At 45.1% G+C, this 26417-nt stretch overlaps 1 long non-coding RNA gene across 3 annotated transcripts in view; it reads left to right on the top strand.

Moving 5' to 3' along the window:
• Positions 1–26417, top strand: part of LOC145537036 (uncharacterized) — an 84722-nt gene that overhangs the window by 32431 nt on the left and 25874 nt on the right. For all 3 annotated transcript variants that reach the window (XR_014076143.1, XR_014076142.1, XR_014076141.1), the window contains exon 3: positions 25057–25258. This is a non-coding gene — a long non-coding RNA (uncharacterized LOC145537036). The remainder of the gene's footprint in view (positions 1–25056; positions 25259–26417) is intronic.

Genomic DNA, 26417 nt, shown 5'->3' with positions numbered 1-26417 from the left:
ACTGTGTAAGTTTAATGTGTACAACATGTTGGTTTTATGTTGGGTTGTTCAAAAATTTCATTTGGCTTAATGAACTTTTTGGCCAACAATACATTTATATATTGCAATATGATTGCCATCATAGCATTATCTAACACCTCTATCACATCCCATAACTATCATTTCACTTTTTAAATAATTTTAGTTATTTATTTTTGGCTGTGCTTGGTCTTCGTTGCTGTGAGTGGGCTTTCTCTAGTTGCAGCAAGCAGAGGTTACTCTCTAGTCTTGATGTTCAGGCTACTCATTGCAGTGACTTCTCTTGTTGTGGAGCAGGGTTTCTAGTGTGCGTGGGCTTCAGTAGTTGTGGCTCCTGGGCTCTAGAGCACAGGCTCAATAATTGTGGCACCCGGGCTCATTTGCTCCATGGCATGTGGGAGCCACCTGAATCAGGGATTGAACCCATGTCCCCTATATTGGCAGACGGACTCTTCACCACTGAGCTACCAGGGAAGCCCTATCATTTAATATTTTTTATGGTGGGACCACTTAAAATCTAGTCTCTCAGCAACTTAGAAACTTATCGTCCAGTGTTGTCGTCTATAATCACTATGCTGGACGTTGCAGCTTTTGCCTTGCTTTCTTATGTAGCTTGCTCTGGGGGACGCTAGCGGCCATGTTGTAAGAACATTCAAGAAGCATTGTGGGGAGGTTCACATGGTGAGACATCAACTAGCCTGCCACCACCTTGCCGGCCATGATAGTGCTCTACCATGGAAGTGTATCTTCCAGGCCCCTAACTTCACATCTTTTAGCCAAAGCCCCAGACATCATGGAGCAGAGCCAAGCTGTCCCAACTGTGACTTTTCTGAATTCCTGACCCCCAGGAATCAAGAGATGTAATAAATAGTCAGAAATTGTCTTCACATGGCATTCTCCCTGTGTCTTCACATGTATTCCCCTTTCTCTGTGTGTGTGTGTGTGTCCAAACTTTCCTTTCCTTATGAGGACACCAGTCCTATAGGATTAAGGCCCCACCCTTATAACCTCTAACTTTGATTATCTCCCTCAAGGCCTTATCTCTAAATACAGTCACATTGGGTGTTAGGGTTTCAACCTACAAATTTGGGGAGGGGGGACACAATTTAGTCCATAACACAGTACTTCAGTATAGATAGCTTGTTTTTAATCTATACTGTAGAAGAGGTGGCTTTACGTCTGAAAGACACTAATGAAGAGTACATACCTCAGGAATGGTTACTTAGTGTTTGAAAAACCTGCATCAGAAATCCACACTCCAGTGATACCTATTACAAGCACATTGGCTATCTGGATCTACACCAGATGGTCCACCAATGAGCATTTTTAAATGTTAGAAGTAAATTTTTATTGACAAAATAAGTGGTTTTCAAGACTTGGGGATTGGCTACACTACTATAAATAAAATAGATAACCAAAGGGTTATCTACTGTATAGCACAGGGAGCTCTCCTCAGTGTTTTGTAGGGAAAAGAATCTGAAAAAGAAAAAATATATATACATATTCACTGTGCTGTACACCTGAAACTAACACAACATTGTAAATCAACACTGGACTTCAAAGAAAAAAACAAGATATGGGGATCAGCTAGAAATATTGCACTAGGACCTCTGCTGCTGCTGTGAATCTGAGAAGCCCTGAGGGGGAGACCCTGGGGTGTGGCCTCCCAGACCACAGACTGTTTACTCCCGTGGCCTGTCACCTAAAAGAGGACATTGTGCCTGTTGTAACCGAGGGTTAGTTGAATCCTGCCACTTAAAAATTGTCATTTCTCTATTCAGCGTATCTTTTCACCAAGGTTCTTGTTGGTGTGCCTAAGGCCAGAGACATGGGACTTCACTGAGTTACAAGAGCAGACTGCATAACTGGTTTTGGTGCCTGCTTGTAATAAACATTTTGATGTGTGATTTCTGATTCAGTTGGAGGCTGGCTATGATTTTTTTCTTTAAACGGTTGTTAACAGAACACCTGGTAACGAGATTGTGTGAGATGGGGCCAATAGCCTTTAATTTGCTCTAGACTGCGGCTCTTGACCTGAGGTTCAAGGATAGAATTCACAGGGTTCGTGAATTGGATGGGAAAGAAATGACATCTCCATTTTTACTAGCCTCTGACCGCAATTTAGCATTTCCTTCAATTATATACATAGGCAACAAATCTCAGTAGTATTAGCAGATATCTTAAAATATCACATATGCTCATCAACACTGTGAAATGATGACAGTCATTAGATCTGCCACGGATCTTGTTACTTAATGATTTACTAAAGAAGCCTGTATGTATATGTACATATCTATAGCACAAATTTGTTTTAATAATTTGATAATGATTTCAGTCTCGTTGGTTTCCTTTGTAATCCGATGTATTTATTTATGGTTAAAGACCTCTGTTCTGGAGGCTTCTGACAGTCACCAGATAGTCCCAACATACCATAGACACTCAAGGCCAGGCTTGTCATTAAGACGGCAGTGATTGGAAACTCATGTTTCAAATTGTCTCTTGATAATTTCAATTTGAGGGCCGACTTCAGCTCAGATCTGATTAGATTATGGCTGTCTTTGCCACATGATGTGGCTGACAAAGAGCTCATACTAGAAGAAACATCTGCTCAGCCTCCATCTTGTTCCAGCGTGCTCGTATTATGAGTATTATTTTTAACACATGGTTTCTTCGCAGGAATCTTTTTAAGCCCGATGGCTCATTTGGGAGTTAAGCTAAAACTAGGTCATATGATCAGTAAATCCACATCGCTAGGCACCTGTAAGCTGCAGTGTGTCAAAATATGCTACCCGTGACCACAATTCACAGTCCTACTGGCCAGGTAAGGGCATTCTTAAGTGGCGGTCTGCACAGTAAACATAGGGACTAGTCACATTGATTTGAATCTACAAATAAAGAGAAATTAATCTCCATTAATATTTACATTATGACTTTCTGTAGATTTTCTTTATCCTAAACAAATGAGAGAAATTAAAGCTGTCAATACACCCCAGTGGAGTGTCAAAGACCTCAACTCTATAGCATTAAGCCTTTAGTATTAGCATTTTGGGGGCAGTCATATGACACAAGAAATTCATGTGGCATTTACATCTTTTTTTCTTTTTTAACTATTTTTTTATTTCTTTGCCTGCACGGGGTCTTAGTTGCGGCACGTGGGATCTTTTTAGTTGTGGCAGGCGAACTCTTAGTTGTGTGTGGCACATGGGATCTAATTCCCTGAGCAGGGATTGAACCTGCTTAAATTGGAACCCCCTTAAATTGGAAGCTCGGAGTCTTCACCACTGGACCAGCAGGGAAGTGCTCATGTGGCATTTACCAAAGCCCCTTAAGTCATATTCACCCGTTCGTTCAACAAGTATTTATTAAGCATGGTTTCATGCCACATTGTGCTAGGTGCTCAGATTCAAAGATGAATAATCTGTATTTTTCACCCTCCCTTGGCCACAGTGCCAGGAGAGGTGGGCAGTGGCCAGTCCTGGGATACTGGCAGAAAGGTACCTGAGTAAGGGGGTAGGGGGCACTGGGACCAGGTAGGGGTGCTACTGGCTTGTAATGGACTCAAATCTGCAAGGGACCCCTGGTCTGGATTGAGGAGATGTGGGGGTGGTGGAGTGGGGAAGTTGGAGAGGGTCTGCCAGACTCCCAAAAGGAGCTCACAGTGGGTGTTGGGGCAGTTGTTCATCATGGTGGGTGGATGCGTGGGTGAGTGGCATGCAGCAGGGCAGGGCCAAAGCCTGGTCCACAGGGTCCTGTCTCCTTTGGAGTACTCTTGGAATGATGGGACAGGTTGTTTTGATGCCTTTTCTTAGGTCATAGGTAGAGGGCTTGTTATTTATTTCAACCTGTTGAGATATTTTCCCATCCTGATTAGTCCTGCATTTTATGCCGTGAAAGTTGTAGAATGGGACTGTGATACCGAATGCGAATCACTAAAGGTGACCAGTTCCACTGAAGTGAAATGTGTAAGGTCGTGACTGACCTAGGTTCTTGGACTCTTTAAAATCAATAGAAATTGAGAAGAGGCCAGACGAGGAATTCAGGTGAGGCTGAATTATTGGGACTCATGCTGCCACACGAAGGAGTGAAAGCAAGTAACAAGTGTCCTTGCTGGCTCCTTGAGGCAGGGGTGAACTGGTCCCTCAAATGGGGTGAGGGTAGGGACAGGTCCAAGGGCCTGCTGGAGGGGCGGCTTGGGTGGTCTGCCCACCCCCCCTGTGGTGATGTTGTGTGCAGGGGGTTTATGCTCTTTTTGTATCTTGTTCCTAATTTGCCCCAACTGGGCATGCATGCAGTTATTTTTAGTCCTTTTTTTTTTTTTTGTATTCTGTTGCTCGAAGAGACGTTTGTTCAGGCGCAAGCACTACAGCTCTGGGGCAGGGCTGGGGTGAGAAGGCAAACTGCTCTCCATTTTGGTGTCATTTTAACTTTAAAGAAACCACTGAGAGGAATATTACACAGTGAAAAAAATCCCTGGCCATAAAACTTACTAGATTTCTCCGAGCTAACGGCAAAATGCTTTCCTATAAAAAAATGAAAAAAGAACCTGTGTCATATAATTATACCCAAGCAAGCAAGTTCTTGTTCAATAAAAACAATGCATGTTTCCAATCACCAGTTTCCCTTCTACTCATGAGCATGCCTGGACCCAGACATTTGGAATTTCATACTGGGAAGACTCTGAGGTCATCTGATGATGGAGAGGTTGAACTTTGATGATTCTTTTCCCTCTTTAGTATGATAAAATCAGCCTAGGTATTTCTGCCTTCCCAAATATGCATGGGGATGTGGCTGTCAGTGGAGGAAGGGACTTTTCATCATTGTATGGAAAATTGGAATTCAGGTCAGGCTGTACTCATTGAGCCTTATTACCACCTCCTGGCTGCCTCTGCTCTAAGAAGGCTACTGCAACCCAAACTCTTTCTCAACTTACTAGATTTCTCACTGTATCCAAACACCTCAAGTCCCTCTTCTTGGCTTGTCAGGAGGCTTCTGAGCAGCTTCTGTGTAGGCTGGTTGCTCCTTATGTTTGGGGCTCAGCCGTCACCCTGAGGTTGCCTTCATCATCATAGAAATTCCCTCTGATTCCATCTCGGGTTGCATCTCCAGTTTCCTAGATTCTGTGTTTTCCCCTTTCTTGATGTTTTCCAACATTTTGGTGGACCATCTCCTCCAGCTGCTTTCTAAGCAAGATTGCACAGGCAGCAATTTTATGAGACTTGAAGGAAAGTTATGACCAACCTAGACAGCATATTGAAAAGCAGAGACATTACTTTATCAACAAAGGTCCATTTAGTCAAGGCTATGGTTTTTCCAGTGGTCGTGTATGGATGTGAGAGTTGGACTATAAAGAAAGCTGAGTGCAGAAGAATTGATGCTTTTGAACTGTGGTATTGGAGAAGACTCTTGAGAGTCCCTTGGACTGCAAGGAGATCCAGCCAGTCCATCCTAAAGGAAATCAGTCCTGAATATTCATTGGAAGGACTGATGCTGAAGCTGAAACTCCAATACTTTGGCCACCTGATGCGAAGAGCTGACTCATCGGAAAAGACCCTGATGCTGGGAAAGATTGAGGGCAGGAGAAGAAGGGGACGACAGAGGATGAGATGGTTGGATGGCATCACCAACTCAATGGACATGGGTTTGGGTGGACTCCGGGAGTTGGTGATGGACAGGGAAGCCTGTCGTGCTGCGGTTCATGGGGTTGCAAAGAGTCGGACACGACTGAGCGACTGAACTGAACTGTATGTCACAGAAGTTTTTTCCTGTGCTCACACAAACTGATAGTTTGGCTGGATATAGAATTCTTTTCAAAAAATTTATTTATTTGGCTGCATCAGGTCTTAGTTGCAGCACGTGGGATCTTCATTGCATCATGCAGGATCTTTTGTTTCGGCTCTCAGACTCTCTAGTTGTGGTGCAAGGGCTTAGTTGCTTCACAACAAGTGGGATCTTAGTTCCTCGATCAGGTTTGGAACACGCATCCCCTGTGTTGTGAGATGGATTCTTACTGCTGGATCACCAGGGAAATCCCTGGATATAGAATTCTAAGTTGGATTATTTTCCCTTAGAATTTTGAAAGGCATTTTTCTGTTTTCTCACAAATTTCAGAGTTGCTATTAAGAAATCCAAAGCCAGAAGTAGTCTCAATGCTTTGTATATAATATTTATTTTCTCTTTAGAAGTTTTAAGGGTCTTTGTCCCCAAGGTCCTGAAATTCATGATGATATGTATTTGTGTGAGTTTATTTTCATGCATTGTATTAGATACTTCTATGATACTTGTGTGATCTGTAAGCTTGTGTCCCTTAGGTATGGAAAATTTTCTTGAATTATTTATTTGATGTTTTATTCCCCTTTGTCTCCCTATTCTTTCTAAATCTCCTTTTGTTTGGACTCTTGAAGTAATCATTTAAAAACTGTTTTTATATTTCTCATCTTTATTTTCTGGAAATGTTCCCAACTTTATATTCCAATCTTACTGCTCTAGAGCAGCAGTCTTCCAAGTGTGATTCCTGGACCTTCAGCAGCAGCATCACCTGGGAACTTCTAAGAAATGTACATTCTTAGGCCCCGCTCCAAATTTACTGGATTTGAAACCCTGGCAGTTTGTGTTTTAACAAACCCTCTGGGGGATTCTGATACAGGCTAACGTTTGAGAACCACCATTCTATGGTGATCTGGGTAAGCCTTTTAATTGGTAAATCTCTGATGTCAGTATTCGATCTCCTTCCTAGACAGTCCAAGCCTGCATGTCAAGTTTCTGGGAGTTGAGCGCACAGGGGAGTTGGCTGGGGGTACAATGTTCATTAAAAAAAAATCAAATTTTCCTGTTTTCAAGTGGGCATCCTACTTTTAACTACGCTTTGTATCTCTACCAAAGACGTTTTTAGTTTTTTATTAAAGTATAATTGGTTTACAATGTTGTGTTAGTTTCATGTGTACAGCTAAGTAATTCAGTTTTATATATATTGTGATTCTTTCCCATAGTATGTTATCTCAAGATAGCTAATATAATTCCCTGTGCTATACAGTAAGTCCTTGTTGTGTGTCTATTTGATATATAGTAATGTATATCTGTTAATCTCAAACTCCTAATTTATCCCCTTGCCCCACTCTTTCACCTTTGGTAACCATAAGTTTGTTTTCTATGCAAAGACACTTTTTGAAACCCTCTCCAGATAATAAGTAAAAATGCAGTCTTCTGCCTGAGATGGGGGAGCGAGGAAGCAAAGGGAGAGTCACTTAGGTTCACGGAGCAGGGAAAGGCATCTGAACATCTAAGTTCTTAAATGGACTTTCAGTGGATCGTCCTATTCTTAGTCCCACTTTCACCTCCTCTTCCAGAAGCACCTGGCATTGGCACTTGTGAGTCTTTGTGTGTGGGGGGGGCGGATGTTCTGCCATACCATTCAGGTCACAACTTTCCCCATGACCAGTTTGAGATTCCGCTTTCTCAGCCCTGCTCTGAGTTGATAACCAAACAACCTCCTGCTTTTCAGCTTCGAAAACTCTGGCTATTTTCTCCTTTCCCATTCTCTTTATACTCACAGGTGAATGCCTTTTGAAAACCCCATTAACCAGACATAACCATTTTTGGCAGCTCAGACAGTAAAGAATCTGCCTGCAATGCGGGAGCCCCAGGTTCAATCCCTGGGTGGGGAAGATCCCCTGGAGAAGGGAATGGCAACCCACTCCAGTATTCTTGCCTGGAGAATTCCATAGACGGTGGAGCCTGGTGGGCTACAGTTCATTGGGTTGCAAAAGAGTCTGACATGACTGAGTGACTAACATTCACTTTTTCACTTTTCACCGTTTTCCTTTAAAAGTGTTCCCTTTGGGGACAAGGAACTAGAAACCATCAATGAGAGAACAGAGTTTCCAAAATTGCTCCCTGCTGCTGCTATCGTAATCTCTGTCAGGGCTGGGGGTCTAGCTGTGTTTTGGCCTCTCTGGGCCCCCTGAGTGAAAGGGAAAGAGGATCCAAGGCCTGCTGTCATTCTGGCAGAATCAGCATCTAAAAACATGGCTTCTGTCCGTTGCTCAGGGGCCAAACATGGCTCTCCACTGTCTGCAGTGTTTATCCCTCAAGAGGTGTGTTTTTTGAAATATTTATTTATTTGACTGCATCAGGTCTTAGTTGCATCATGCAGGATCCTCAATCTTCATTGTGGAACGTGAGATCTTAAGTTGTGGCATGTGGGATCTAGTTCCCTGACCAGGCATCGAACCTGGGCATCCTGCATTGGGAGCGTTGAGTCTTAACCACTGGACCACCAGGGAAGTTGCCTCAAGGGGAGTGTTTTAACTATGCCTCCTTCAACTCACCTGGCACACCTCTCTGCCCTGCCTCCTTTCCCCTTAACACAGACACTGGCATGTGTGCCCCCTGACCATCTCCTCACACCCTAGAAGGACCTCTCTCTCCCCTTGGCCTGTGCATGCCCCGCCGTCCCTCCGAGTCCAGCTGAGGTACCCCCACTCCTTTCAGGCAGCCTCTCTGTGTGCTTCAGCCTCTTTCCGACTGCATGCACACGTCACCAGCATCATACAAGTTAGTCCAACGGTGCGAAGTCCAAAAGGACACTGCCTCATCTTCTAGGCCTCTTGCAGGGCCCAGCGTCATGCTGGGGACAGTGCACATTAAACATATATATGTGATTGATTGGCAAGGACATACTGTGCTCATTTCTTATATTCTTTATTATTAATTTACATTAATGTCTTCTTTATTATTAACATATTCATACATGACACATAAAAGCAACAAGCACTGTCTCAGCCCATTCCTCAACTTCTCTTTCCTATGGTTTTTCTCTGTGCAGTCGTGCCCTACAAGTCTTAAGAAAAAGTAAGAAACTTTAGTTGATTAACAGTCTGTTTTTCTCTGTTTGTTTTGGCTACACCACACAGCTTGTGAGATCTTGGCTCCCCATCCAGGGACTGAACCTAGGCTCTCAGCCCTGAAAGGATAGAGTCCTAACCACTGGACCACCAGGGAGTTCCCCTGTTTTGTTTTTATTGAAGTATAGTTGATTTACAATATCTCGTTAGTTTCAGGTGTACAGCAAAGTGATTCATGTATGTGTGTGTGTGTGTGTGTGTGTATTCTTTTTCAGATTTTTCAGATTCTGTTCCCTTATAGGTTATTACAAAATATTGAGTATAGTTCTCTGTATACAGTAGGTCTTTTGTTGGTTATATATTTTATATCTAGTAGTGTGTATGTGATGTTGTTGTTTAGTCACCAAGTCATGTCTGACTCTTTCTTGACCTCATGAACTTAGCCCACCAGGCTCCTCTGTCTGTGGGATTCTCCAGGCAAGATTACTGGAGTGGGTTGCCATGCGTGCCTCCAGGGGATCTTCTCCACACAGGGATCGAACCCACGTCTCCTGCATTAGCTGAGGGATTCTTTACCACTGAGCCAGGTGTATATATTAATCCTGTATAAATTCTGATTCGTTTTTGTTTTTTGGCCACACCACATGGCATGTGAGATCTTAGTTCCTTGACCATGGATAGAACCCGCATCTCCTGCATTGCATGGTGAATTCTTAACCACTGGACCAGCAGGGAAGTCCCATTTTGTTTATCCATTTATCCATTGATGGACACGGGTTGTATCTACCTTTTGCCTGTTGTGAATAATGCTTCCACGAACCTGGGTAAATCACATCTGTTCCTTGTCCCTGCTCCTAATCCACTTTTAGCATAGTCGTGACAGTATCTTGGGCAGAGTTTAGAGTTCTACTATTTTGTGTAATGGTATATCACATCACGCCTGCCTTTTTCCATGTTGCTACATGGTCTTTATAATCATCCTTCTCAAAAGCTGCTTTAGAGTCTAAAGAAATGCAGTGCCAGCTTAGACAAGTTCTCACAAGCCTTCGCATCCCGCATCCTTTGAAGGTCTGGAGCAGGACATGTTTGGAAAACTCTCTTGGGAGAAGCAGTTTGAGCCTGTAGCACAGACAGCCCTGGCCTCGCCTCCTTTGACCTTTCATACCCAGGCCCCATCAAAGCTTCAGGAAACGAAAAGAGACAACCATGTCCTGCACACAGATAACAACAAGCTGAAAGACAAAGAGAGGAATTTCTCTGAAGTTCTATCCTGAACATGGGAGGGGGACAAAGAGGGTGAGAAGAAGCTTGAAGCAAAGCAGAAGTGTGTTCTGGGGAGTCCGCATTCAGCCTCAGAGCGCAGCTGTGAGTGAGCCCACGTGGGCCAGGTGCTGGTCCCCCACCTGCATCCTTGGCACGCATCCTTTGGTAACCCCCACAATGCGCTGAAACACCACTGTCCCATACCTCCCCTGGGTTCGTACCAAATGTTACAAGCCGCGTTCATGCTTCTGCAACACAGAGAGCAACACAGGCAGAACAAGCTTTCGAGGACCCAGGGACCTACTGCTGACAGCCCTGGGTGCCTGGTAGGGAAAGAAAATGTTTTGTTTGCCTTTGTGTTTTGTTCACAGAGCCTCCTTTCCCAGCCTCGTTCACCTTAACAGCATCCCTTGAAGCCACAAAGCAGCTTAAGCATGCTGCCTTTTAAAACTTTGAACGAGGCTGGTTGGATTCCTTGTGTTGAAATCCTTTTCCTCCTTTAAGAGCTGAAAGGCGCTTCCCTGCTCAGCCTGGTTTTAAAACCCTCACACCAAGCATGGAAAATTCTATAAATACCAAATGCAAACCTGGAGTTTAACCTTTAATTATTCTAGCCTCCAGCTCAACCTCCCGATTCTACCACTTTCTTTCTGTACATAGGCCTTCTTTAAACTCTGTCCGGAGCTTGATCAACGTGAATAAAAATCTCTCCTTGGGAAGACGTTCAGAGTGCCTGAAAATGAATAGGCATCGTCAAGTGGGTGTGATCTCTGGAGAACCTCACATCTGGCAGCCCGTTTTGCCGCATTGATGCCAGAGGTTTGCGTTGCTTTGATTGTCTGAAATCACTGCAGTAATCCCCCAAACAGGTCAAGCCTATATATTGACTTGGCTCCATTTCCTCCCAGGCAGTCTCCTGGATGCATTTGTTCTGTGCAGCGCTGTTCCATCTACTACTGCATAATGAACCACCCTAAGATCAGTGGCTTGAAACAATGACACATCATTTATTTTGCTCACATATCCACAGTCTGGGCAAAGCCAGGGGGGACAGCTTGTCTCTGCTTGACACAGTGTCCTCTGGGGTGGCTCAAAGGATAGGGGTGACTCGACGGCTAGGGGACTGGAATCACCCAAAACCTCACTCGATCTCACAGCTAGTGCTGATGCTGACTGTGTTCGGGACCTCAGCTTGGATTGTTGGCCTCTCCGTGTGGCCTATCCCTGTGGCTTCTTGGTTTCCTCTTAGCGTGGTGGCAGGGTTCTAAGGGTGAGTGTCCTGAGGGAACAGGGTAGGAGGGCATGCATTTTTAAGACCTAGTCTCAGAAGTCACATGGCTTCCTGTCTGCTGCATTCAGGTGGTTGGGGCAGTCACGAATTTTGGATCAGGTTCAAGGGAAGAGAGTATCAACCCCACCACTGGAAGTGTAGTCACTGGAGTGTCATTGTCACCTTGAAGAAGAGGCCGTGGGGTGGCCAATACTGTGGTGGCTCTATGCATCTGCTCAGGCTGCCTGGCACACATCTTTGAGACGGGACACACCCATGCAGAAGTGTAGCTGACAGCACTTGAAGACACAATGGGGTCAGCCTCATAGGGGAGACAGAAAGAATGCAACACAAGGGTTCCAGGGAGGAAGATATTTTCTGGATTGGAAGGAGTGATCAGCTTTATTTGATAACTCTGGAGTTTTAATCAGAGTTGGGCATGAAGTCTGGCTGGACTGTGCCCAGAGTGAGATTCTGATTGGGGGTGAGGTGTGTTTCCTTGTCTCCACCCCCAGATTGGTACTGTTGGCATCAGGACAGGGCAGCAGAGCTGGGCCCTTTCAGGACTTTGTGAAGCTGGGAGAAGCCTTTGGGCCCAAAGCAGGGCTCCCCTGGGCACCATCTCTGCCGAAAAATCTCTGCCTAGCAAGTCAGCTCCTCACTCTGGAGGTATGTTCTCACTTTTCCTGCAACCTCAGTTTCTACCCCAGGCTTTAGAAACAGGATGAACACACCCAATACTGGAGAGCCTGGGGGTTCTTCACACTGTACTTCAAGTATGAGTGTGCTGAGTTGCTTTAGTTGCATCCAACTCTTTGCAACCCCATGGACTGTAGCCCACCAGACTCCTCTGTCCATGGAGTGGAGTTCTCCAGGCAAGAATACTGGAGTGGGTTGCCATGCCCTCCTCCAGGGGATCTTCCTGACCCAGGGATCGAACTTGTGTCTCTTACGTCTCCTGCATTGGCAGATGGGTTCTTTACCACTAGCGCCAACTGGGAAGTCCTACACTTGGAGGGGATGGGTCTTTACTGTGTTCACGGACAACACCCTAAGAATTCCTCAACACTGAAAACCATGAACTCGCCCAACAAGTTAATAAATCAGTTTGATAGGCCAAACTCGCATTCAAGTGACTTTCTTTGTTAAAAAATTTTTTTTAATTTATTTTATTTATTTCTTTATTTTTGGTTGTGCTGGGTCTTCATACGAGGGGTTTCTCTAGTTGTGGTGAGCGGGAGCTACTCTCCTGTTGCGGTGCATGGATTTCTCATTACAGGGGCTTCTCTTGTTGTGGAGCACAGGTTCTAGGGCTCTCAGGCTTCAGTAATTGTGGCTCCTGGGCTCTAAAGCACAGGCTCAGTAGTTGTGGCACACCGGCTTAGTTGCCCTGCGGCATGTGAGATGTCTCTGGATCAGGGATTGAACCTGTGTCTCCTGCATTGGCAGACAGATTCTTAACCACTATACCAGCAGGGAAGTCCTCAAGTGACTTTCAAGTGGTCTCAAGCCAAGTAGTGAAACATTTTTTGCCCATTTGGACTATATTTACTTACAAATGACATTCATGTGCTAATGTTTCTGCTAAGAGCATAAAGCCGTATATATGTGTATGAGACCCACTCTTAACAATAGAGGTTGAAAATCTGCATCTCAAATGCTCTTCTGAAGCTTGAATTTTTTAAATAAAATTTGACCACATCAATTGGCATGTGGGATCTTAGTTCCCCGATCAGGGATAGAACCCCCACCCCCTGCAGTGGAAGCACAGAGTCTTAATCACTGGACCACCAGGGAAGTCCCTGAAGGTTGAAGTTTTTAAAATGTACTCCAGTGGCACTAGTGCTAAATAACCCGCTTGCCAATGTAGGTGACCTAAGAGACGCGGGTTCCATCCCTAGGTCAGGAAGATCCCCTGGAGAAGGGCATGGCAACCCACTCCAGTATTCTTGCCTGGAGAATCCCATGGACAGAGGAGCCTGGTGGGCTACAGTCTACAGGGTTGCACAGACTCGGACATGACTGAAGTGACTTAACACACATTCCTGTCAACTCTGATGGAGATCCTGGTGTTTCCTCCAAATGGGGCTGGCAGGGCTCTGGAACCAGTAGCTGGCTAGTTCCTAGCTGATTCCTGCTTTCACAGTTTTATCGGCAAGCCACAGTTTCTTTAGAGGAGCCATTTCAAGCCCCTTGCCCATTTTGTGATGATTAGTTTAGTTAGAGCGAGATCATAGAATCTGTAAATCCATCTGACATGGCATTCATAACAGGCCACTTACTGAAGGAAGAAGCATGCCGGCCAAGTTTGGGGACTGTCAATCTTCCCTCGGCATTCCTTGCCTGTCACACTGGAGGCTGAGCAGTGACATTCAGCTCTAGTAAGGCCCCACGATCAATCTGCATGTTGCATAATGTTCAGTATAACAGTCAAGTCTTGCTACAATTCTGCTACAGAACAAACACTCCAAAACTCGGTGGCTGATAACAACAGGCATTTCTGTTTTTTTCTTGCTCCTGGTCCAGTGGGGCTGTGGGGGGTTGATGGATCTTGGCTGGGCTGGGTGTTTTCAGGCTGCAGGTTGGCCAGGCTTGGTTCGGGCCTGCAGATTTTGTGCTAATCTAGAGCCCAGGCTGATGTGACCGCAGCCACCTAGGACCTGTTCTCTTAGTGATAGCAGAAGCTCAAGAGGGCGAACCACACACCACAGGACACATTTAGAGTTCTGCTCACAAGCCACGTCCACTAATATGCCTTTGGTCAAGTCCAACGTCACTGGCGTGGGGGGAGGTGATATATTCTCTCCCACGGTGGGAGGCACTGCAGCGTGACAATGGCAAATATTATTAATGCTATTCCACACAAGTAATGAATCAGGATCAAACCACCACAGTGATATAAACAGAAATTCTCAAGGTACCATAAACATGGGGGCTTAAACAACAGAGATGTATTACCTCGTAGTTCTGGAGGCTAGAAGTCCAAGATTAAGGTGTGGGCAGGGCTGGTTCCTTCTAAAGGCTGCGAGGGAAGGATCTGTGCCAGGCCACTCCCCTTGGTTTGTCTTTCTCCTGTGTCTCTTCACATCATCTTCCTTCTCTGTGTATCTGTCTCCAAATTTCCTCTCTTTTGAAGGACACTAGTCATACTTTTTTAGGACCCACCCTAGAGACCTCAGTTTAACTTGATTACCTCTTTAAAGAGCCTGTCTCCTAATAAGGTGACATTCAGAGGTTCTGGAGATTAGGAGTTCAACATGTGAATTTTGGGGGGTGGGGTGGGGGACACAATTCAACCCATTAACACCACCCCTCAAAGAATGGTGTTGTGTACCACTAGGGTGTGTGTGCTCCCACTTTGGAGACTTTCTGGCATAGAGATGAGTGGAGAAAGTTCTCTTGCATCTGGCTATTATTGATACCTCTTGGCCCAGTGTTGAGCAGAAGACAAGGCCCCAGACTTTCAGGCCCCACTGCAGTCCCACAACCATCAGGAGAAGCCCTGATCTCTTTGGCTACACCATACCCAAGCCTTAGGTTAAGTTCATCAACACATCTCTGCCAAGGGGGAAGGGGTTGGGGGAGGGATGGATTGAGATTTTGTGATCGGCAGATGTAAACTATTATATATAGGATGCATAAACAACAAAGTCCTACTATATAGCACAGGGAACTATATTCAGTATCCTGTGATAAACTATAATGGAAAAGACTATGAAAAAGAACGTGTATATATATGAATAACTGAATCACTTTGCTGTACAGCAGAAATTAGCACAACATTTTAAATCAAGGATACCTCCATGACATTTTTTTTTTAAAGTTCATCGACACATCTCACACCCACTTTGCTGGGGTAGGGGGAAGAATCTATCCCATTGGCTATAAGGTGTCATGGAGGCAAAACCTGTGCATCAGTCTTACCATCTGTGAAATGAGTACTTCGCCTCCCTTTAGTGGGGTGTCGTGGTGTTTCATGTTTGCTAGAAGAGTCCTAGAGGAAAGGGCAGAGTGAATCTTACTGATGATTTTATAGAACAACCCAACTTTTCTTACTCATGCTCAAGAAGAGGTCTGCGACAAAGGACTGAACTTGCCTAAGTCTACGTTCCAGTGAATGGGGCAGAATGGCCCAGCATGTACTCAGGCAGTAAACATCTTTAACACTTTACAGGAGCTCGCAAGGAGGCAATTCTCTTAGCAGACTGCCCCGGAACGCTGGTCTGATTCATTCCTGAGTGATGTGGCCCACATGTGCTCGCTGTTACAGCAGAAACAAGTGTCCTTTCTGCCCCGTCAGCGTTTTCCATCCTGGCATAAATTAGGTACACACTCGCCATTTCATTAAGAAATTATGTCTCTGATGTGATGCGCGCGTCGGGTTTCCAGAGGAGGACACAAAAGCCTGCCTCTGGCTGGGGACAGCCACTTCCCCTGAATACAATGACCGCTCCTGTGACACCTTGGCCTTTAGGGAGAAGAGGAGGCGACACAAACTGCCCCACTAGACCCGACACTGCAGACAACAAGACTGTAGCAGAATGATCAACAGCTTCCTTTCTTCCTCCCCACCCCCATGCCTGGTGTTGGAATATTCCAGACATCTGGAATTATGACTGGTTAAATGCAGTCAAACACAGATTTCTTTTTGTGGATATATTGTGATCTAAGACCCAGGAGGGCAGGGATATTGGGTAATTGCCATCCGTGCAATAAACATATTATGGAAGTTTATAAACTTGGCCTATCTCTTGGCTGCTCTAGGCTTCTGATGTGTCTGGGATGGCTTTGATTTGGAAATCACTTAGACGATAGGCAGACTTTTCTTCACCGAGCATTTGCAGTACAATCTGATAAACACATCTGTGGCAAGTCCTGTTTGGGGTAGTTTGGGGCAGACCAAAGGAGAGAGTACTTTTTGCGAAAGAAACACATACATAAAAAAAACCAAAACACGTTTGTGACTCAGCCAGGGTTGGGAAGAATGGAAAATATCACAAGATATTCCATGCACACGATATCTAATCTCCCTTTTAGACAGAAGAAATTCAAACGAGCCTCTGCCATTAAAACTTTGATTATCAGAAACTTCGTCTTAATCAGAGCTTGCCATAAACTCTGGGTGCTCAGCTGACTTGTGTATTTAACATGCCTGATGGTATCTGCTGTTCCAATTATCCAAATTTTTTTCTCAAACTCGATTTCCCAGGGCCGCATGGTGTTCAGCTAATCAAGCTTTCACTTTTTAAAAAAGTGTTTATCTCTGGCTTTCAACATACACACTGTGTATACAGACACACAGGCACCAGATCTAGGAAGATGTCAGGGTGCTTTATAGGTGGCCGAGCACAGAGTGATATTTGCTGATGCACGGGCAGCTCTGGGCCCTGGGTACACCTCCTCTCTGCCTCTTCCCCGGGACCCTCGTCTGACCAGAAGTACTAGGAAGGCAGAGGGCGTGCTCCATGGACAGATATTTCTCCGGCTCCCAGCTTCCCTCTGCCTCCTCCTCCTCAGCGACTCAGAAAGATTAGCCTTCAGGAATGTGGTTAGCACACACTGCACTCATAACTCTACCTCGCAGATCACAGCACACAATCACAGGAAATGCCGCCTGTCAGGACGACGTGCACGCTCACGCGTCAGTTCCCACACATGCCACACGTGGCAACGTGTAGACACACACATACACACGGTGCCCTCAGACCCACGTCCGGCACACCCTCCACTCTGCTCCCCTCACTCCCAGCACGTGCCCTGCAGACCCCTGGGCCCCAGCAGTTAGGGGAGAAGATCTGATTTTTTTTCCCCAATCACTGTGGCCACTTTGCTTCCCATTCTGTGTTTGGTCCACAACGGTCAAGAATTGTTGAGAAAGTCTATCTTGGCCCCATTCCAGGCACCGGAAGGGATGGGGCCAGAGATTGTGTTATTTCAGTTGTAGGAGGGGAGGTCCACGATGGCCTGCCTGGGATCCGGCACGATTGCATCCCGCAGCCTGGCCGCCTGGGGCCAAATGTCCATGCAGCATCTTCTGCGCATGCCCACCAAATCCCACTGCCCTTTGAACCAAGCTCTTTTCTGCCACTGGAATAGTCTTTCCCCCTTTCTCTGCCTATTGAAATCTTCCCCTTTCCTCGATGCCTTGCATAAGCCCCACCTCCCCTGAAGAGGCCAGCTGGAAATGATCTCTCTCATTTCAACTCTTCAAGGCTTTATTTTCTATGGCACTCATTGCTCCCAAACTACACACTGCCATTGGGCGTTTGGGGTTTTTTCTGCATGTGAGTATAGGGACTTTGTTTTGTAATTCTCTGCCTCCTGATGCAGCTTAAATATGATGACTTGCGCATAACAGACACTCAACAAATGTTTATACAGGATGATAAGACTAACAGCTACCATTAACTGAGCACGTACTGTGGGCCAGGCACTTATCTGGATGATTCTATTTAGCCTTTCGGGTTTTGATTAAATACATTTTATATATACAATACTTTAACTTGTTCTCTTTATAAAAAATTAAAATTTAATACATGGAGTAAGAAGAGAAAGCCTTTCCCATTCCACTCTCTACCCCCTTTAATCACACCCCTTTATCTCCTGAGAGGTAATCACCCTCAATATTTTATTCTATCTGACCTTTGTCTAATATTCTTACATATGGGTAAGATATACATGGGGCTTCCCTGGTAGCTCAGCTGGTAAAAAATCGGCCTGCAATGCAGAAGACCCTGGTTCGATTCCTGGGTTGGGAAGATCCCCTGGAGGAGGGAATGGCTACCCACTCCAGTATTCTTGCCTGGAGAATCCCCATGGACAGAGGAGCCTGGCAGGCTATAGTCTATGGGGTTGCAAAGAGTCAGACAAAATACATATGTAATTTTAAATATATATACACAGAACTATAATAGAAACTCACAGTTTAAATGTCACAAGATTGTAAGAGGAGAGAAGTATTAGTTTTATTTTAGAAAAATTGAAGCTCAGAGAGGTTAATGAACTTTTCCAATGTCACACAGGTAGAAATTGGAAGACAGGATTTGAACTTGGCCTCTGCTCCTTCACTCTGAATCATCGTGGGGTTTAAGAGTTGCCTCTGAGCCACCTGTGTCAAAACACCTAGAGGGCTTGTTAAATATATAGGTTTCCACCTGGCCCTCAGCCCTGGGTCCTGAGTAAGTTCAGGATGAGACTTTAGATGGTGGAGGACAACTATAACCCACTGATACATAAACGCTCTCCTCCAAAGGCGTCCATGGTGGTGGTCTCCCGCTGTCTAGCATCATCTACTCCAGCTAGACAGACAACCAAGGGTCATACAGTGGTGGTGTAGCACTCCCAAGTCAAACTGCCTAGGTTCATTCAAATCCTGGCTGTGCTACTTCCAACTGTTAACTTTGGCAAATTAATGAACCTCTCTGGGCCTCAGTCTCATCTGTAAAATGGAAATGGTCAATATTAATGCCTCATTCCTAGGGTTGTTGTGAAGCTTAAATGAAAGTAACAGACATAAAGTCCTTAGAACAGTACCTGGCAGAGTAACATCTATACAGGTTGCCACTGTTGTAAGAACTAAACTATTCTGGAAGCTTTCTGGGAGCCCCTTAGGTCTCAGGCTACTGTTCGATTGTGGGATTACACGTGTGATTGTCAGTAATGTTCTCAAGTTGGGTCTTTTCTGAGGGCTCCTGCACAAACATCCCACTTGGGTGTGCCTAGAAAGATCCCTTTGAGATGAGGCCATTCCCTGTCCATCCATTCTAATGACAGGCAGCTGGAAGGACTTTCAGAGAATCTGCCACCTCAAGAGGCTTTTTCTTGTTTCTACCTTAAGTGTTAGTTGCTCAGTCATGTCTGACTCTTTGGCAACCCCATGAACTGTAGCCTGCCAGGCTCCTCTGTCCATGGGATAGTCCAGGCAAGAATACTGGAGTGGGTTGCCATTCCCTCCTCCAGGGGATCTTCCTGGCTCAGGGATCGAACCAAGTCTCCTGCATTGTAGACAGATTATTTACCATCTGAGCCACCAGGGAAGCCCTTTTCCACCTTACGTCTTTCCTGCTGCTGTTTTAGAGGGCAGCCTTTTGTGGCTGCTGGTGGTGTCCAGCCAGATGCTCTGCCTTGACCCCAGCTGAGCAGCTCACAGCTTCAGCCTTCTCTGGGGGACCTACAGCAGCAGCCTCGCCCAGAGCCAGTGACTTGGGGCTTATGTGCCTTCCTGCCCCCGTGGAGGTAGTTTGCAGTCAGTGACTGAGTGATATGGGAGATATAAAGGCCCACCCCCTGTGTCAGGGATGGGAATGAATGACTCTATGATTCTGCCCCCCCTCTTTTTCCCTGGCCCACCTCCCATGAGGGGATCAAGCTGAGGCTAGGCTTTGGCCAAATCTCCATCTTTGCTTGGCTTCTTTGCCCGTCCTATTCTACTTCCCTCACACTGTTCCCTTTGTCTCCTGAGATCCCTTCCCTCAGTAATTCACTTGCATAAGAATCCATGTCTGGGGCTCTGCTTCTGGAAAAGCTGACCTAAGACACTGCTGGTTACCGTGGCCTGCAGTAATAGCCCTCGAGATGCACAGAGACTGTGACCAAGCCATTCCTGGGTCTCTCGGTCCCTCATTGAAGTAATTAGTTCCCTCCTAGGGCCTGTTTTCTAGCCTCTAATTAGAAGTTGGTATGGGGTATGGGTGCTGAGGTTGGAGGAGTATAATAAAGGAAAGAGGGACGCGTGAAGCTGAGAAACTCAGTCATCTGGAAGCCAGGAAGAGTGGGAAAGTTCCACTCAAAACCTGATATCAGGACCACCTGCTGGAGACACTCATTTGCCTCTCCTTTCTGTGTATGTGCACTGTGAGATCATGAGCCCTGAACACCAGCAAAATAACATTACATTAGTTAGTGCTGCTTGCTGCAGGTACATTAAGCTTGGTCTAGTGAAGGCTGGGTACTTGGGAAATACAGAAGTGTTTTAAACCTGTTTATATTGTTGCATTGTAAGTTTGGAGGGGCAGGAAGGCTCTGGAAGTTCACATAGGCCACTGACGTGGACCTGCCCTGGGCTGTTACAGAAATAAAATGGCCGCTGGGAATAGCTGTCCTGCCCACTGCCTTTTGGTCAAGCACTTTCTTCACAAGTAGTTGTTGTCATCAGCGCCTTTGTGTTTCTCTCTGCAGTGGAGTTCCCTGAATACTGTCTTTCCAGAAACAGTTTGGTAGGCTGGTGATACTGCTGTAATGCTGGACATTTGGTTTTTAACTCCCTTCCTTAGTTCTCTGAAGGAAGCCATGAGATATATGGCCTATTCCTCTCTTCAGAGGTCTGGAAGAAGGCCTGGAAAGGGGAAGTCAGGTACCATTAGGACGCTTTGATTCTCTGTAAAAATTATCTCTGATTTCAATACAAAATATTATTATGATACACTAATTAGGACAAAATGTAAAGAAACTCCTCCTTTCCTCCTGGCAACCACCATCCTACTTTCTGTGTCTATGAATCTGACCACTCTAGGGACCTCATATAAGTGGAATCGTACAATATTTGTCATTTTTGTGTCTGGCTACTGTTTTCCACAGTGGCTGTACCATTTTACATTCCCGCCAGCAGCACACAAGGGATCCAGTTTCTCCACATCCTCATTAATGCTTGTTATTCTCTGTTTTTTCTGGGTTTTGAAAATAGCCATCCTGATGGGTGTAAAGTGGTCTCTCCTCGTGGTTTTGATTTCTTTAGCTAAACTTTTATTTGTTGGGGAAAGAGTTGAGAGTAATGAGGCCTATACAGGATGCTAACTGTGAGTGGACTCAACTTTGCCTGTTAGAAGCCAGTCTTCCCACCTCTGGCATGTCACCCATATCCTCTGGGGCCTGTTGTATAAAATATGCATGAAGTGTCAAACTCCCTTCCTCAAGGATTATTGATGCCATCAGTTTACATATAAAAAAGTGCTTCTAGATATTTTGATGCACACACTTTATCTTTTGTTAATTCATTTTCTAAATAGCAAGCAAGTTCAAATACAGGTGACCCAGAGGCTGGAGTGGGGAGGCCTGGGTCACCCCAGCATAACAGCACTGGGTGCTGGCTGTGGGGGAGGGAGGAGCACAGAATTGGGAGCCATCCTTCTTGTTTTTCTTTCTCCCGTCTCTGTTAGCAAGATTTTTGTTTTTGCTTGTGCAACACATTCCAGTGTCTGTTGTCAAGCACACATAAGACTTTCCAGGAAAGCCAAAGGCCAAGCCCTGGCTGACTTAGCTGATAAAGATGCAGTGAGCCACTCTCAGATTTGGACAGTTTATTACTTACATAAACAGTGAAAGGAAGATTAATCAGAGGTGCCAGCTCCCTGGGTGTTTGTCTCACCCCCAAAAAGATGACATCAAAACAAAATGGGCTGATGGACCCATTCTAGGCTGGCGGTATAAACATGTAAAACTAGGCAGTTTCACACAAGCTCTATCTTGAAGGGGGGTGGCATGAAAATTTCCCAGCTCATCAGAACCCTGGAGGTGATGAGAAACCATCTCCCGAAAGCCTCCCAGGGTAGATGGGGAGTGTTATTGGCTGAATTATATCCTCCACACCCCAAATTCATATGCTGAAATCCTAACCCCTAGTATCTTCGGAATGTGACTGCATTTGGAGACAGGGCCAGTCAAGATGTAATTACATTAAAATGAGATCATGTGGGTGGCCCTCATCCAATCTGATCGGTGTCTTTATGAGAAGAGGAGATTAGGACACAGAGAGAAGGTGATGTAAAGACTCAGGAAGAAGACAGCCATCTATAAACCAAAAGGACAGGCCTGGAACAGATCCTTCCTTATTGGCCCTCAGAAGGAACCAGCCCTGCCAGCACCTTGATCTTGGACTTTCAGCCTCCAGAACTGCGAGGAATTAAATTTCTGTCACGTAAGCCTAGTCTAAGGTGCTGAGTATGACAGTCTCAGCTGACTGATACGGGAGATGAACGGAAGATGGCCTCCATCTTCTCTTGTTCTGCCAAGATGCAGATTAGCTGCAGTTCAAACCTTGCCTGTGTTGTGGCCCATGTGGATACATGGAAGGTCACTAGGGTGCCATGGTGCAGCTGTTCCTAGGGGAACACCGGCCTGTCACTTGCTTTGTGGATAATGAGATTTTATGCCGGCTGTGGCTTCCAAATCTTTTAATGCACATGCATATATATTCGGGCTTCCCAGGTGACACTAGCGGTAAAGAACCTGCCTGCCAGTTCAAGAGAGGTAAGAGATGTGGGTTCAATCCCTGGGTCAGGAACATCTCCTGGAGAAGGAACTGGCTACCCACTCTAATATTCTTGCCTGGGAAATCCCATGGACAGAGGAGCCTGGCAGGCTACAGTCCATGGGGGTCCCAAAGAGTCAGACACGACTAAAGCGACTTAGCACGCATGTATATATATATATATATTCACTTGTATTGTTTTAACTTGAAATTTTTTATTAAAAAGGGGGACTATATCCTACCTATTTTTTCACAAGGTTCTTTTCTCACTTGATCGGCAGTATCACGGGCAGCCTTACTGACCCCACTATAGTAGTGTACTCTTGAGGCCAACATTTCCACTGCTGTCCCCTGAGTCCCCACCTTCTTGCAGGTGGCAGAGGTGACAAAAGGTGAACCTGTAAGGAGACCATTGTGTTTTCAACACCAGAGGTCATGGTGGCTTAGTACAGGACAGTGGCAATGAGGGTGGAGAAAAGTAGATGAATTTGAGATATACAAAACATATACAAAATCTCACCTCTTCCTCACCTCCCCTCACTGCATTTCCCTTCCCTAGTTTACCTGTGAAAAATCCTTCCATATATAATGAGCACACATCTCCACTTATAAAGTTCCATTTTATCTTCTGTTAGCTTAAAAAGTGGAATCATACTATACCAATTTTTTTTGCAGGATTTTTTTTCACTTGACGATGAGTGAGCAGCTTTCCACATCAGCATTCACCCAGGAAGCTTGTTCTCTTTTTCGTGAGCTGCATACTATTCCAAATCACAGGGAAGCTTGACATCATATTTTTTAACCATATCATTATTAGTGAGTGCAGAGGTTGACCACACTATTTTCAATGTTAAAATAAACACCTTGGACATGAAGTCTTGTTCTCTCAGGGGGTTCTGTAAAACAGATTCTTAAAGTGAGTGGTGTCAAGAGGTATTCAGTTGACCCTTGAACAACAGGGGTTTGAAGTGCTCAGGTCCACTTATAGGTGGTTTTTTGCAATAGTAAATATGACAGTGCTACAGAGGTTGGTTGAATCTGTGCGTTTGGAACCGTGAATATGGAGGAAACACATGTATACCTGGAAGGCTGACTATAAGTTATACACAGATTCAACTGCATGGAGGGTCTATGTCCCTAACCCCCATGTTATTCACAGTTGAACCTGTGCCCCCTGCAGTGGAAGTATGGAGTCTTAACCACTGGACTGCCAGACAAGTCCCAGAACTGTGTTTCTATGGGCACCAGAAATCACATACAAGAATGTTCATTAGCAGCACTATTTGCAATAGCTCCAAGTTGGAAACAACCCAAATGGCCTTCATCAATACAACAGAATAATAAAGTTTGGTTCAGCCATGCAATGGAATTCTATGCAACAGTGAATGTTCTGCTTCACAGAACATAGATGAAGTTAAAAAATATTTGTGGGGGAGGCATGGACTAGGAGTTTGAGGTTATTACATGCAAACTATTACATATAGAAGGGATGGACAACAAGGTCCTTCTGTATAGCAAAGGGAACTATACCCAATGTCCTGAGACAAACCGTAATGGAAAAGAATATATGTGTGTATAACTGAGTCATTTTGCTGTACAGCAGAAATTAACACAACATTGTAAATCAACTATGTTCTAGTTGATTCAAACTAGAATATCTAAAAAATATATATAAATTTTATTTCTATTCAACTAAGCTAAAAAATTCAGTAAATATATAATATTTGGTGAAAGAAGCCAGACACTAAAGAATATATACTACATGATTCCATTCATGGAATGTTCAGAAACAGGCAGATCCTTTTAGAAGCTGGGATAGTGGTTATCTTTGGGGAGATTTACTGACTGAGAGAGGACTCGGGGGCGGGAGGCTTCTGGGTACTGATAACATTCTCTTTTCCCATCTGCACTGGTCACCTGGGTGTGTTCAGTGTCTCAGCCACACACTCAGGATTTGCATCCTTTTCTGGAGGCATGCTCTACTTCAATAAAAATTTACCTACATTTCTTTAAAGGTACATGTATTTAAAATATCAATTGGAACTGCCACATCTCCCTCCAACAAGGCTGCACCAGTTACGGGCTCACCAAACACTGCGCACAAGCTCTCCTTTCCCCACCTCCTTGTCAACAGCGATGCTAGACAGCTTTTTGATTGTTTGTTAATTTGATGGCTTTTGAAAAAGGTATCTTCTCATTTTCATTTGCATTTTCCTAATCACCCAGAGGTTGAGTATCTTTCATGTTTATTGGCCATTTGACTTTCTTTCTCTATGAATTACCTGTTTATACTTTCCCCCATTTTCCCATCTAACTGTTGGTGGAGGTTTTATTGACATATAATGGATATTAACTTTTGCTTGGATGTGTTGCAAGCATGTTCTTATAAAGCACCTTTTGCTTTGTTGATTTGTTTACAGCACGTCGCAGGCATCTGCTGAGTTGAAGCAAACAATGTGAATAAGTGAAGCAGGTTCCAAGACCGGGGCAGGCCAGGGAGCATGCGTGCCTCTGCTGGGAGCCAGTGTGCTGGGTCTTCTGATTCTTTAGGAGACGCCGGAAATATGGATTTTTATGGGAAAACTTCCAATTTTAAAATGCTGGCAACTCATTCAAAAAACTGTAAGTAACGAGAGGAGACAACAGTGTCTGGGGTGGGTTGGATCAGTGGGACACCAGCTTTCAACCTCTGGTTGACGCTGTATTTCCCTGCAAAGGAGGCTGGTGTTGTCACATCCACCCATCTTTTCCTTTAGGACTTCTGAGTCCTGTGTCATTTTTTTTTTTTCCAAAAAAGTTTAACACTTTTTTTAAAACTCTGTAGATGCTTCTCTTTAAAGGATGGAGAAAAGCTTTTCATGCTTTTATTCCGGTTTCCTTAATGAGAAATAAAGGTGAATACCTATGTTACTGGACTGAGAGTAGAGGAAGGTCTAACCTTGGGGATGTGGGTGACTGGGCCCAGAAATGGCTAAAACATCAGAATTAGCACTCCTTCCCATTTTCTCATTTAAGGCCAAGGACTGCCCCCTACCCCCCTGCCCCAGGATTTCAAGGGAAGAGAATAGAGTTTTATTTCACGATGAAACTGGAGGCCCCTGGGAACACCAAAATTCATACTAATGTGTAAATGACTTACTGCAGACCCCTTCCTGGAAGCAAGTGTGTTAAGTCAGAGCAGGGAGAGAGCAGATAGAGGCACTACAAGCCTGAAAGTACAGGACAGAATGAGCTCGTCTTGAGTCCACTCCTTTGTGTCAGGGAACTTCACCATTCCCAGTTGTGTCTGGCTTTTCTGGACCCACCCTGCCCCTCGGGGCTCCCACTCTGGCTGGAGATCCTGTCATGGTTCTGAGCAGAGTTGATGGGAAGCAAAACAAACACCCCCAACCAGCCAAGGGTACTTTAAAGGTCTTTGCTGGTATCATCTGGGCATTTCTCACCCATGCTAATTAACAGCTTGCTTTGGCCAACATAGCACATCAAGAAACTGCTCTGGGGGTAGAAAAGTTTTTTTTCTGGTTGCATATTTAGCAGGACCCAGCAAGGGACAGAACAGGGGATTGCCGGCTGAGCACCAACAGGATAGCGCATCCCTTTTCTAGCACCAGATGACTGAGGTGCTGGGCTTACCCAGGATAGCGGCACTGATGGGCGTGTGTTTATTCACCTAGTGTGCACTAGGAATTGAGATGAGCACTGTGCAAGCACCGCCTCACCTCCTGCAGTCTCTGCTCTGACTGCAAGGGAAGGCTGTAAGTGGTGGAGTCCAGTGTGAACC

Source organism: Giraffa tippelskirchi, chromosome X (assembly GCF_054371585.1).
Source record: "Giraffa tippelskirchi isolate mGirTip1 chromosome X, T2T-mGirTip1v1.2.pri, whole genome shotgun sequence".
NCBI lineage: Eukaryota > Metazoa > Chordata > Mammalia > Artiodactyla > Giraffidae > Giraffa > Giraffa tippelskirchi.
The sequence above is the reverse complement of the archived record's forward strand: the minus strand, read 5'-3'. Positions and strand labels throughout refer to the sequence as shown.